Source organism: Pterocles gutturalis, unplaced genomic scaffold, assembly GCF_000699245.1.
Source record: "Pterocles gutturalis isolate BGI_N339 unplaced genomic scaffold, ASM69924v1 scaffold3749, whole genome shotgun sequence".
NCBI lineage: Eukaryota > Metazoa > Chordata > Aves > Pterocliformes > Pteroclidae > Pterocles > Pterocles gutturalis.
In genome coordinates, this window is record NW_010130387.1 from 54,889 (window position 1) to 67,782 (window position 12,894).

Here is a 12,894-nt window from a genome sequence, read left to right on the forward strand (position 1 = left end):
ATCTACACAATGTGATAATCCTTTCTGATGGAGATGCCATTCAGTAACTGCTTACTATTTCTTGAGTAAACTAAGTCTGGAAAAAGAGTACCTGAAAAGCCATAAAGCAAAACATGGTTTTTACCATCTTCTTCTGCGTGTTCTTCAATAAAAAATCTTAACTTTCCCAATTTTCAAATATTAACATAAAAAAACTATCAAAATTAACTGAAGAACTGCAAATAACATTACAAATGTTACCTAAGGTAGAACTCTATTTCTAGATTTCTGTAAGATGTTTTTATATTAGACCATTTTATATTAGCTTTTGTATTATAACTTTTTTAGCATTATTCTTCACACAGGACCACTCTTAGCACTTATAATATTGTTATGGATGACAGCAGTTCATAGCACATTCAACGGGTCCATTCGTCCAGGAAGAAAGAGTCGTCTTGATTCATTGGGACCCCTGCAGTTGCTAGTGTGGCTGTTTTTCCTGATCTGAGATCCATCAAAAGGCTTCATCCTAAATATAACATAGGGTAATTATTTTCTGAGGAAAAAATACAGTCCCTGAATGAGACACCTTTGAAAGAGAAGCAAAGACTATTAGGGAATTGAAATGTTTCAGAGAATAAACACAATTTTGTTACATCTTTTCATTTACACAGTACAACATGATTCACAAAATGAGAGAATACTTAGGGTATAAAGCATAAACTCTTGGCCAGCTACCGAGGAGAGGAGAAAATGAGAGGGGGGGGAAGGAAGGAGGGAAGGAAGGAGGGAAGGAAGGAGGGAAGGAAGGAGGGAAGGAAGGAGGGAAGGAAAAAATAAAAAATCAGAGAAACCCCTTTAAAGTAAAAAAGAAAAGAAAATCCACAGGTTAAAATGTATTTCAACTGCAAATGAAAAGGCCCTCAAGAACATAAAACGGAATGAATCTGTTGAAGGTTAATATTTATTAAGCTGAAAATAAATCTTGTATTGTGTTAAACAAAGACCCATGACATAAATAATCAAGATGAAAAAATGTGGTAATCATTGCTAGCTCTTTTTAGTACTCAATACAGGGTGTTAGTCGACAGGACTTCTAAGACCTGAAATCACTAAGTAGCTGGTGGTTGGCAACTAGTATTTTTTATCCTAATAGGTATGAAAAGAATATTTTCTAGGTGGTATTATGGCTGTTGAAAGACTTTAAAAGGCTTTTCTTTCAATGGCAAGAAGCATAGGGTGAGGCTGTAGGCAGCAAATTCTGTTAAGCCACTGCAGTGAGCAGGGACCAGCCTGGGCACAGACCACTCAGCACACAGGGAGATCTGGGTCCCTGTAAACGTATGACGTCTTTGGTGGTAGTAGTTTAGCCATAATTAACTTTTTGTAGAAAGGAAGGAGGAAGAGAGAAATACAGAGTTTATATATATAATGTGGCTGCAGCCCACTCATTTAAATAACTTAAGTGATTCTTCTATTAATGTTAATGTATAGAACAAACTCAATGATTGTATAAGCACAATTGTTTCAGCTGAGATTTTCACAGCAGCAATGAGTATGGCACTAAACAAATTCTATCATCCCTGTCTATGATACATTCGTCGTTACTTTATTCTACACAAAGTATGAGATATCTATAAAATGAGTAAGAAAGAGGTTACTATGTCAAATGTAACTATGAAATAACTTTTAATGAGTGATTTGTTATGGAGAATTATATAGTTGTGCAAAGAATCTTACTAATCATTATAAGAGTTTTTCTCACTTTTTCTCAAGTATATTTTGTACTTAGAACATTTATTTCTATTTTTCACATATTTTATTGGTTCCCTAGAAGGTACAAGACAGGTTTACTGTTCTGTCCTCTGATTTGTTTGCATTGGTACTATTGTCTTGAAACACTACTAAAGAGCATGAGATGAAATACCTGAGACAGAACAATAAACTTGTTATATTTTGGGATATCTCAAGTGATTTGTGCTATTAATATTGTTGCTACTCAAATTTGTTGAAGTCTAATAAGTCTTTATGTTAATCCTTTTTGGAAATTTCCGTTTTCCATGCATGAAGGAATAAAGAACTTTAAATATTTAACATCTGCAACATTTGATAGAACAGCACTAATATTGTTGGCTGAAAGCATCTCTTTTCATGAGGATACCACAAAAGCTGTCGTTAAGGTACTTTCTGATCTGGATTTTGTTTGGAAAATTATAAATTTAGTTGCTTTCAGAAATGAATGCTCATGAATCTTTGGATTTTCTAACTACCCTAGATGGAACTCTAAATTAGATGGGTAAAAGGAAAGAAAGCATTTCTGCACAGAACTACAGCAATTAAACAGACTCAATAAAAATCATAATCTTGAAAGCCAAAGAGAATGTTGCAAAAAACAGGAGCTTGAGAAATGTGGTTTGTTTGGTGTTTTGGTGGTGTGGTGTGCTGGGTCTGGCTGAGACAGAGTTAATTTTCCCCATAGCAGCCCTCAGTGCTGTGCTTTGTATTGGTAGGTAGAAACTAGCTAGAAGCTAGCAAAACATGGGAAGTTAGAAAGTCCTTGGTTTCTTGACAATAACTAAAAACATCCTCATATTATCAACACTCTTCTCATACCGAATCCCATACTGAACCCAAAACTGACCAAAGGGATATTCCATACCATATGATGTCTGCTCAGCAATAAAAGCTAAGAGAAAGGAGGAGGAGGAGGGGGGCATTCATTATTATGATGTTTCCCTTCCAGAGCAACTGGTACGTGTACTCCAGTACAGGAAAGCCCTGCTTCTCGGGAAGTGGCTGGACATTGCCTGCTGATGGGAAGCAGAGAATGAATCTCATTTTCCTTTCCTTCCATGCACAGCCTTTGCTTTAGCTTTATTAAACTACCTTTATCTTGACCCACGAGGTTTTTTGCCATCTTATTTTCTCCTCCTGCATCCTGCTGAGGACGGGAGTGATAGAGTGACTTGGTGAGTAGCTGGCATCCAGCCAAGGTCAACCCATAGCTTGTGGGGTTTTTTTCTTTTTCTTTATTTTTTTCTTTTTGCTGTCCGTGATTTCAGGAAGTTATAGCAAATAATTTGACACATGCTTCTATATTCAAGCTTCCTCACTTTTTGCATCAAAGTTTCTACACACTTCGTATTTTCAGTCACTCAGAATGTTATCCTTTGTCTGTGTCCTAAGAAAAAATACAGCTAGCAGTACAAAATACAGGTATCAGTATGAGCAGGAAAAAACCCAACATCTTGTCATTCCTTGGCAGTGAAAAAAAAAAAAAAAAAGAAAAAACACTTGAGAGGAATAATGTACCAAGCAGCATGAGACAGCCTTATCCTGCAGTACTTTAGTTTTAATGTGTTTTTGCAATGAGAACTGAGAATTTAATTTGGGCTTTACTACCATGCTGCATCATTAACTTCCAAACACCTCTAGAGCTTTTCCATTTCCTTAGCTTCATTGTTAAATCTTGAAATAGACTGCATTAGCCCTTCGTTCAGGTGTAGTATCTACCTCAGTCTTACACAGCTGTTCTACTCCTCTTCTTTTAGATAAATGTCTTATTTCTCTTCCTCTCTTCTTCCTGACATTTTTTTCTTTCTTGAATGTGTGAGATAAAAACATCTGTACTAATCCTTACTTTCACATCTGAAAACTAACACGTAACAAAGGACTACAGGAAGATCCTATTCAACAGCTATGTGAACAACAGAGATAGTTAACAGAGACTGGAAATACAGTTCTGTAATGTCCTAAATTCCTATACAGTTCTGTAATGTCCTAAATTCCTTTTTCATACTACTTTGGAGAAAATGTTAAACCTTAAAAGGTTTCCAAAAAAAAAAAAAAAAAAAAAAAAAACAACCAGTTTTGTAAATACCTAGTTTTTTCTCGGAAAGGTTTAGTTTTCATTTCATCTTCTCCTCAAGCAGTGGATTTACCAGGGACCTCATAAAACTTTAAGTGAGAAAGGCTGTCAAGATAGACACAACTCCATGAGATATTTAGTTTTCAATAAAATGGAATTTTCTACTGAAAAACCTTCTGACCAGCTTTGGTGAATGATAACAACTCTGACATCCCTCTTACTTGGGAAGATTTAAGAGGGTGTATGTGTCATATGTACATTCACCTCAGTAACTCCTTGTTCTGTAGTAACAAGATCTTTCTTATTCTCTCACCAGGCTCTACATCATCACCTGCGAGAAAAGCTAGGTGTCAATGCCAAACTCAAATCAATATAGAGCTGAAGTAACTGTAATGGTGCCAGAGGTAATGTTTCCATTAATCTTTCTGAATTAATGTCTGCTTCATTTCCAGGAAGTCTAGAGGGATACGTAATGGATCCGTTTTGCACTACTAAAATATTAGGAGAAAAATGTGGCTTCAGTAATTTGGATTACAGACCTGCAATAGGAATTAGGTAAGAGGAACACCACCATGAACCTGTTTAATTCTGGGAAAAAACAGAGAGAAATGCAGCCTCTTTTTACTGTCTTTTGCAACCAGGTAGAAAAACAGAGAGGAATATTGTGCCTGCACTGCACGACCATCAGTAGCACACAAATTTGCTGCCAGTTCAGCCTGAAAGTAATCGTGGGCCCTGGCAATGGATGGATTTATGGTAGTGCAGAGACACTCCTCCAACTGAGCTCCTCTTGATGTCTGGAATATTTGGAGTGGCCATCTAGCATCAAAATCAATTGGAGAGAGCGAATGTTGCTCAGAACTGCTGGACACGTCCAAGTTTATGATGGTGACTGCAAGAGCCTGGTCCCCATGAGCTCTGTAATCGCCTCGGGGACAATGAATGACTTGAGCTCTCTTCTCCAAACACACAGTACAGGCTCCTGCTGCCTTTCTCTCCTACGGTCTCTTTTATAACAGTCAAGCCATTATAAGCTGTCTGTATATGATGGTGATGAAGCTTTCTACCAGCGCTGCCGATAACACTGTTATTACTTGGTAATTTCTTCCATTGTGAACATGGGAATGCAATGATTGTTTGCCTGATGCTTGACTGTGATTTTGTCAATATGGAGCTCTCACTTGGCAACAACTAAGAAAGTATCTGATTAACTCTTTTTTTCTGTACTGTTCAACATATTTGAGTCTCTCTGCTCTCCTGCCAGGCCAGCTAGCAGGAGGGCTCCTCATTACTTCATTCATTGTTTAGTAACAAAACAGCTATAGGAGTTCAAATGAATGGCTGAGTGGCAGAAACACTGCTATATTGTTCCAGCACAGCACCTTTCACACCTTGTCATAGTAAATATACGTGTATACTGCCTGTAAGCAGCATACTCAGATTACCACTGTGCAATTTCTTTCTGTTGGCTGTCGGAGCTCAGTAATTCAGTACAACTCATTGTAAAGTTGCCACAAAGGAGAGGCGAATGTATCTGAAATGTAAGAACTTCTCTGTAATTTCTTATTGATTCATAGTGAAAGCTATCCATTAACGTTGGAAAAGTGTGCATTTCTTAAAATATTTAGAGCTTCATTCTTTGAGGTCTTGTGTACCTCTGGAGAAGTCATGAAGAATTTAAGTGGTACAGGCATCCCTTAGAGTCTCTCAGCATCTCATTGCTTGGGGCCTAAAAACAGTACAAACAGTGCAAAATTATTCCCTTCACAACTATTTATATTTTTTAAAAAAGAAAATAACAGGGAAGTTATTTGATATAATATGAAAAATGCATTCAGAAGGTACCAGAATCCTACCATTTGAAGCTGTTAGAATATTTACACAGCCTGAATATTCTTGCTTGAAGTTAGTTTCCCTTTTAAAACTGTATGGAAATGGTGCCAAAGTCCAGCATGCTAACGCCTGACGGGGGAGCTTGCAGAACACACAAAAACATTTGTTGAGGATTATTTTGCATGAAACATTTCCATGGACACTGAAACCTTTATTAAGGACCAAATCTATACCAAGGTTTCCTTTCAAGACCACATACTTCTAGAAGAACAACTCTGGGCTGTCCTACTTTCTACTTGACAGTCTCAGGGTCTCTGTCAGAAGTAAATAACTGTATTTTAAGTGGTGACATGCTCGCAGAGTAGAGAGCACCTTGGAGAAATAGCTTAATTAAAGTGGTTTGGGGTAGTTTTTTGGTTTTTTGCTTTTAAAGATCTGTGGAACTTTAGAGGATGCTTTTCTAAGGCTCTGTGGAATTACTAACAACTTCTGTTCAAGGCTTTGACATTTATGAACACTCTGCAAATGAAGTGCTCTAGCTTGAACTCTAACAGGAATCTGAACAGGGTTAGGAATAGGGTCAGATATTTGCTTATCAGTAAAGAATAATATTTAAAATGTAGAAAAAAACACTTATTACTTATGGCCCAGATTGAACAGTATGTGTAATTCTAAGATTATCTTCTATATTTTTCTTAATTTATCTTAAGAAAATTTGGCAAATTATGTATAAATAAGAAAAATAATTTTGGGAGTGGCAACATTACTACATCTAGAAGGTAGTTTCTTCTTGCTAGTCCCATTAATCAGAGTGGGACATAATCGTAAGCTTACAAAGGATCAGTAGAAAAAAGGACAATAGAAGGCAGACATCAGCTTTACCACAACGTGTTTAGAAATATATTTAGAACTTAGCAGTATCTTAGTCACTCAGCAACTATCCCTCTGTGTTTTCACAGGACATAGATTTTCTCTTTTTGTATATACGACTGATAGAAGTATCTAATGAATAATTTATTGAAAGCACCTGCAGCACATGGAAGATTTGGAAATTAATCAATTGGTATCTGAAACTCATATTATCATTAAGTTTCAACATCAGATGATGAGGGAGAAAATGGTTGGTGTGTTCCGCATTTAGTGGAAACTGTATGTACAACCTTGGCTGGAATTCAGCTCAGTCTTAAAACAGCTTCACGCTCAGGATTAGCATAAGGCCAGCAGCATTTCTTCACATTTATGATGTTGCCATTCATACTAGAATCTGGCCATAAGCACTCATAGAAAACCCAGATATGATATAGCTGCACTGTAGTTTGCAGCCTACGAGGCAATAAACGTCTCCTCCAGAACAGCTTATAAATTCTAACTCTCACAAATAACGACGTTATCACTGTTCGATGAGGGAAGGCCAATAAATTTTAACAATAACCCAAGCAAAAATAAAAACCCAAGTGGATGAACTGTTTCAACAGAGCTGGATGAAAACTAAGAAAACATTAAGAAACATAAATACAGTACAGTGCAGTACTTAAAAATTTGGGTTACTTCGATCCTCCAAGAATCAATAAGCTTCCAAGTTGTCTCCCCTTTATAGGCACAGAAACCCCCATCGGATCTCATCATACGCATGCACATGCATGATAGAACAAAAATACTGACTGTTAAGTACCAAGGCTACAAAATCATATTGTCAGAAAGAAAGATTTATGGTGGTTTAAAAGCTCTGAATATACACAGTTCCTCATACTACATTAAACCAAAACCTGTGGAACGTGCCCCATTCTGCCCTGAAAAAAATTTGAGACTTATCTTTTGTGAGGGATAAGGCTTACCCAAAATCATCAGGAGAATGTGCATTAACTCTTCCACTGAGTCTGCAATTGCAAACAGGGCATATCACTATTCTGATGAAATGCATCAAAGCATAAACAACTATTTTTCAGCTCTTCGTCTCTTGTCTATAAATATTTATCCCCTTGATTGTACATTTTTGCATATGGTACAGTGTCATAATGACTAGCAGATATAGAATCACAGCAAATGGGGCTGGCTGGAGCACCATTTAGTCCATTTTCTTACAGCAAGGCAGCACTAACTACCCAAATGCAGTTGCTGGCAGGTGTCAGTCTGCTTTGTTCTCACAAAACTTCAGTAACTGAACCTCCACAACTCTCCCACATAATTTATTCCAGTGCTTCACGACTCTGAAGTTAGCTAACAGAACATGTTTTTAATATCATATTTTAGCAAGAAAGATTATGGTGAAGCCATATGTTCCTACTTTCTTCACAATGGATAGGGAAAGTGGGTAATTTCCTTTCCCTTTGAAGTTTGTTATAAAGACCACTCTTTTCTTTCCAGAGTAAATTTGCAGAAGAAAGTTACAGAGAATTAATGATCTCATAGTCCCTCTAAGGACTTTGAAATAACCTAGGTAGCTCTCACTAAATTAGTTATTGAACTTTCTCTAATTAAAAATTGTTCATAAGAAATGCTTCCTAACAACACCAGGGAAACTTGATATGCCTGGTGAAAAACTGCTTGCACCTTCAGTGTTTGATTGCCAAAGTTGGAGGAACATTTAAAAGACCTCACAAAAGCCAAAGCAAAGTTTTGCTGCAGATATAATACAGTGCTTTCTTGTATTTATTGATCCCAGTGATTCTAAGCCAAATCTCCTTACCTAGTCATTGAAAAGATGCTCTTTCTCCCCACTGCTAGTCGTGGAAATGATTTGTGCCTAGCGCAGGTTAACAGCCTTGCTTTCTCCCAGCCCCATTTCCTAGCTGTTCCTAGCACAGTTTCTCCAGGGATTCTTGATTTTGCACATGGCCAGCACCAGCTGTGTCCCTTAGTGGGAACAGGTGGGGGCAGAGTGGGAAAGGGGAGGCTGAATCTTTTCTTTAGTTCGAATTGTGGAGGCAGTGGTGTGGTGCAACTCTCTGGGTTTGTAACTACTGCAAATGCTGGTGATTTCTCCAGACTGTGGGCAGCATGAAGGCTCAGCTCCCACCACAAACAGGAATCCACTCTCAGAATTATTGTTCAACCTTAGACAAGGCTAGAGTAGTATGGCACTGGAAATGGAACCAGCACTTTCCTTAGGCACCACCATGGTGCAAGCAGTAATTTTTTTTTTTTTTTTTTTTGGGGGGGGTGTCATTACTGATACAAATATAGCCAGAACCATACTGGTTGCATGAATTTGAAGAAGGAAGAAATTTTGGAGTTGCAATTTTTTGAGAACTGATTTTACTATTAAGCAGCACAGAGTTCCTGTCCTCAGCAAGAGAGGAATTTAAAGGAAAGACCAAGATTTAGGCACTTTTTTTTTTTTTTTTTTTTTTACTAGACTAATACTATAGCACATTGACACACTGGGAAATCAAGAGAAGGCTCTAGTTGAAAGACTGTGGTTGGTTATAAATGGCAAGTCAGCGCTTAGAAATTTTGCAAAGAATGTCACTACCGGTATATTTAACTAGTATAAAGGTGATTGGCAATTGTTATTTAGGGAGGGCTGATGTGTACATTTGGCTGTTCTAACTTTACACTTATTGGAGAAAAGATTGAAAATACAGATAAAGGTTACATTGAATGGAGGCTGGTAGTTTCCTTGTAGCAGCCACAATAGGCACAGTTATTCAGGCTGAAAGGGCACATCATCTTTTTAAGAAGATGTCCATAACCTAACATGTAAAAACTTTTATTTAGGAACAATTTACATAAAGAATACTTTTACTTATCCTATGTTCACAGCCAGTTTGGTTACTTGGTTTATAAGTGCTGTATAACTGACAACTAGTTGACAAAAGCTCATTTTGTTGCTTTAGCTATGTAATTATTCCTCTACTACATGACAAAAGATGTCCAATAGGAGAGAGAACAAAAAAGCTATCAGGTTAAAGAATTGCATTTCTTCTTCAGTTCTGAGAGAATTACAATTTTTCTGGATGCCTAAGACTGACATTTTTAGGTTAATATTACTGATAGAATACATATCATTGGATGTAAGAAAGCACTAAAGTAGCCAGAAATAAATGCAAAAATTTAGTAAGCACCAGAATATTAATGTCTACTTTCTAAGTTTAATTTCTCTGATACGAGTTTAAACTGTAATTTCTCGTGAAGGCAGGCTCTAAAAGTCTGCAGTGATTTTATTCCTGAGCAGTGCAGCTAGCACTATCTCAGAAGCAATCCTTTCAGAGTGGTACTCTGGTCTCTCATATATACGATGATTGGAAACCTCAGGCAGCAATGGCTTGAATGCATTGTATAAGTCATTCTTTTGGTTTAGTATCCATGTCTTCAAGAGAAAAAGATTGAAACTATTCACATTAGAAATCCCATGGTCTCCCTTGGAGAGAAACTGGAGCTTGTGAAACTGTTTGCCAAGTCTTCAAAGGCATGAGATGCAGTTACAATTTGGATATGAGCATTGTCCTGACTGAATAAATCACAATTTAGGCTTATTACCCATATCAACTGGAGAAAATTTCTGTGAATCAACACAGGTTTGCAAGAGCATTATCAGCACAAAAGGAAGCCCTTCCCGCTATCCCATTTAGCTGATTCCCCCCTCTGCAAAGAAAATGTTTACTTTCTTCATACAAATAATTTGATCCAGCAATATCGTTAGCATTTAACAAAATAGAATCAGTAATAATATTTTTTCTGCAATTTCTCTATATAAATATGCATATTAAATGTGTTTATTAAAAGTTCAGATGAAAAAACAGAGTACAAGTTTTCAGTCTCCAGTAATACACTCCAACGCTACACTACTAAAAACAATTCAGCTATTGGAGTAGGGTTAGTAACAGAACTATGAGTATGTAAACGTCTGCTTGATAGTTCGAATCCTTCCTGAATTATTTTTATCCAAAACACACTGTCAAATTTGGTCAAACTAAATGTCAGATTAAGATAGGTTGTGACTTCCCTAAAAGTCGCTGGTTACCAGTTCTATTTAGGAGCTTCCATAGCTACTAGTGGACAGAAATTCCATTTACTACACAAATCAGAAATTCATATTAAAAAAAAATACCCTTGAAAGAGAACATATATGAGAACATATATTTTCTAAAAATCTCTCTCCTTTTCTCAGAAGAATAGGATGAAAATATATATGAGAGTTACTAAAATATTTTTTTCAGGTAATTGAAAGGAAGATATAGTTTTTTGTGCGCCATTGAACTTCAAAAAGTTGTAATTGCAGGAGGATGCTGGTTTAACCATTGATATTTCATTTTCGATTGGTTTAAGCAACAGGTTTAGAAAAATACTGTGAATTTGCAAATATATTTTATATTCTTTCATGATTGTTCAGCAAGTAACAAGATACTAAAAACGACATATCAGAATAATATGAAAACAGTGTTGGAATGAATGAGTTAGACTGTGATGCACTAAATATAATATGTATTTCAGATAAACTTTGACATAAAATGACATTCCTGGCAGTGCAGTAGGAGTTTTTTGCTATTCAAAAAATATATGTTTTGACTCATTATATCATACTATGCCATTAAGGCATAGTGTGCACCATTACTATTTTGTCATATAATGTAAAAAAGTCATTAAATTACATAATAATAAAAAATACCCTATTTTAAACTACATCTTATTCACAGCCACCCAACCATGTTACGTTCAGTTTGCAAAAAGCTATTTTAGCAAGATCTTTCATTAGATCTGAAATAATTTAGTTTTCAGGGAGAATTTGAGGAAAATGTCATTCTGAGAAGTGTCTGTCATTCCTTTGTACAAGTGATCTACAGTAGCTGGTGAGTTTTATATGGTAGCTTTCAACATACCTTAGGGTATTGCCTTGCAGAGCCCCTGGTATGTGTTTTGGTTTGAAGTATGTAAAAATACATTCATAATTTTTAGGTTTCTGGATAAAGAGACAATTTTTTGACTTTATTAAATCATGCACTTCTATATGAACTAAACTTAAAAGCGTTATGCTTTAGGCCTGATTAAAAATACTTTGAAGTCAATAGGAGTTGTTTCATTGACTTTAAGTGGGATTGGATCACGCACCAGGCAAAATCAATGGACCCTGAATTCAGTGCAGTCATTTTTTTCTTATGGATCTTCAGATAATTTTCACTTACCATATTTCAAGTTATGTGGCTGAAAAGACAAAGTCACTGTATTTTTTTATTCATTTCTCTGTGTTCCACGATTGCATCCTAACTCTTCTGTTGGGTTTCCATTCTTCAGGGTTCCATTGGGATTTTACTGGTGCATGACTGGTGTGGTTTTGGCTATTTTGTTTTGTTTTTTTCAGTCAATGGGTTTTATGTTGGAAGGGTTGTGAATAGTTTGAAAAAGTTTTCTTTCCCTTCATAATTAATGTCTTATGATTTGTGAGTAACTCAGGGGAAAGTAAGCAAATAAAGAAGACATCATTTTATGGAAACTTCACACTCTTTTGTTTTGGTTTTTTCAGTCAATGGGTTGGAAGGGTTGTGAATAGTTTGAAAAAGTTTTCTTTCCCTTCATAATTAATGTCTTATGATTTGAGAGTAACTCAGGGGAAAGTAAGCAAATAAAGAAGACATCATTTTATGGAAACTTCACACTCTGGCTTTCCTGTTTCAGAAGGATGATAAGGGTATAGAAAGAATGGCGGATACTGCATAATAGGTAACAGAAGTCTGTTGTGAATTGAAAAACATGTGCACATGTTTACAAAATTAATATCACTAAGTTAGACTATAATATATAGTTAATTATTGAATGACTCAATGCAAAGTTTAGTTGAGAAAGGAAACAAATGAAAAAATATTTAATTGCAGAAGAAAATACTAAGTTACTTCAGTAAGAAATATGAGGGGGTTTTACTTTTTACTCTTTTTACTTTTCTTTGGACCTTTATGGTGAAAGGGACATTAAAATTGAAACTGCTTAACAGTGTAAGTTTTTGACAAGGAATGATCTGTGTTGGGGGGCAAGAAGGTACAGCTGCAGAAGGGGTTAAACTGGCTGGAAACAAGGATTCCAGAGGCAGAAGGACTCCCTGCAAGGGAGTGGAGTTTCCCTTGATGATGAGATAAGAAACAGCCACAACTTTGTCTTGTAGTGGTCCTGGAATACGTGTGCTCAGGAGCCACCTTTGGGCAGCAGAGCTGGGCTGGGGGACTGACCCAAGGCCAGGCTGAGATGCCTCATACTCCCAGGACAGACTCCCAGTGTAAATAAGC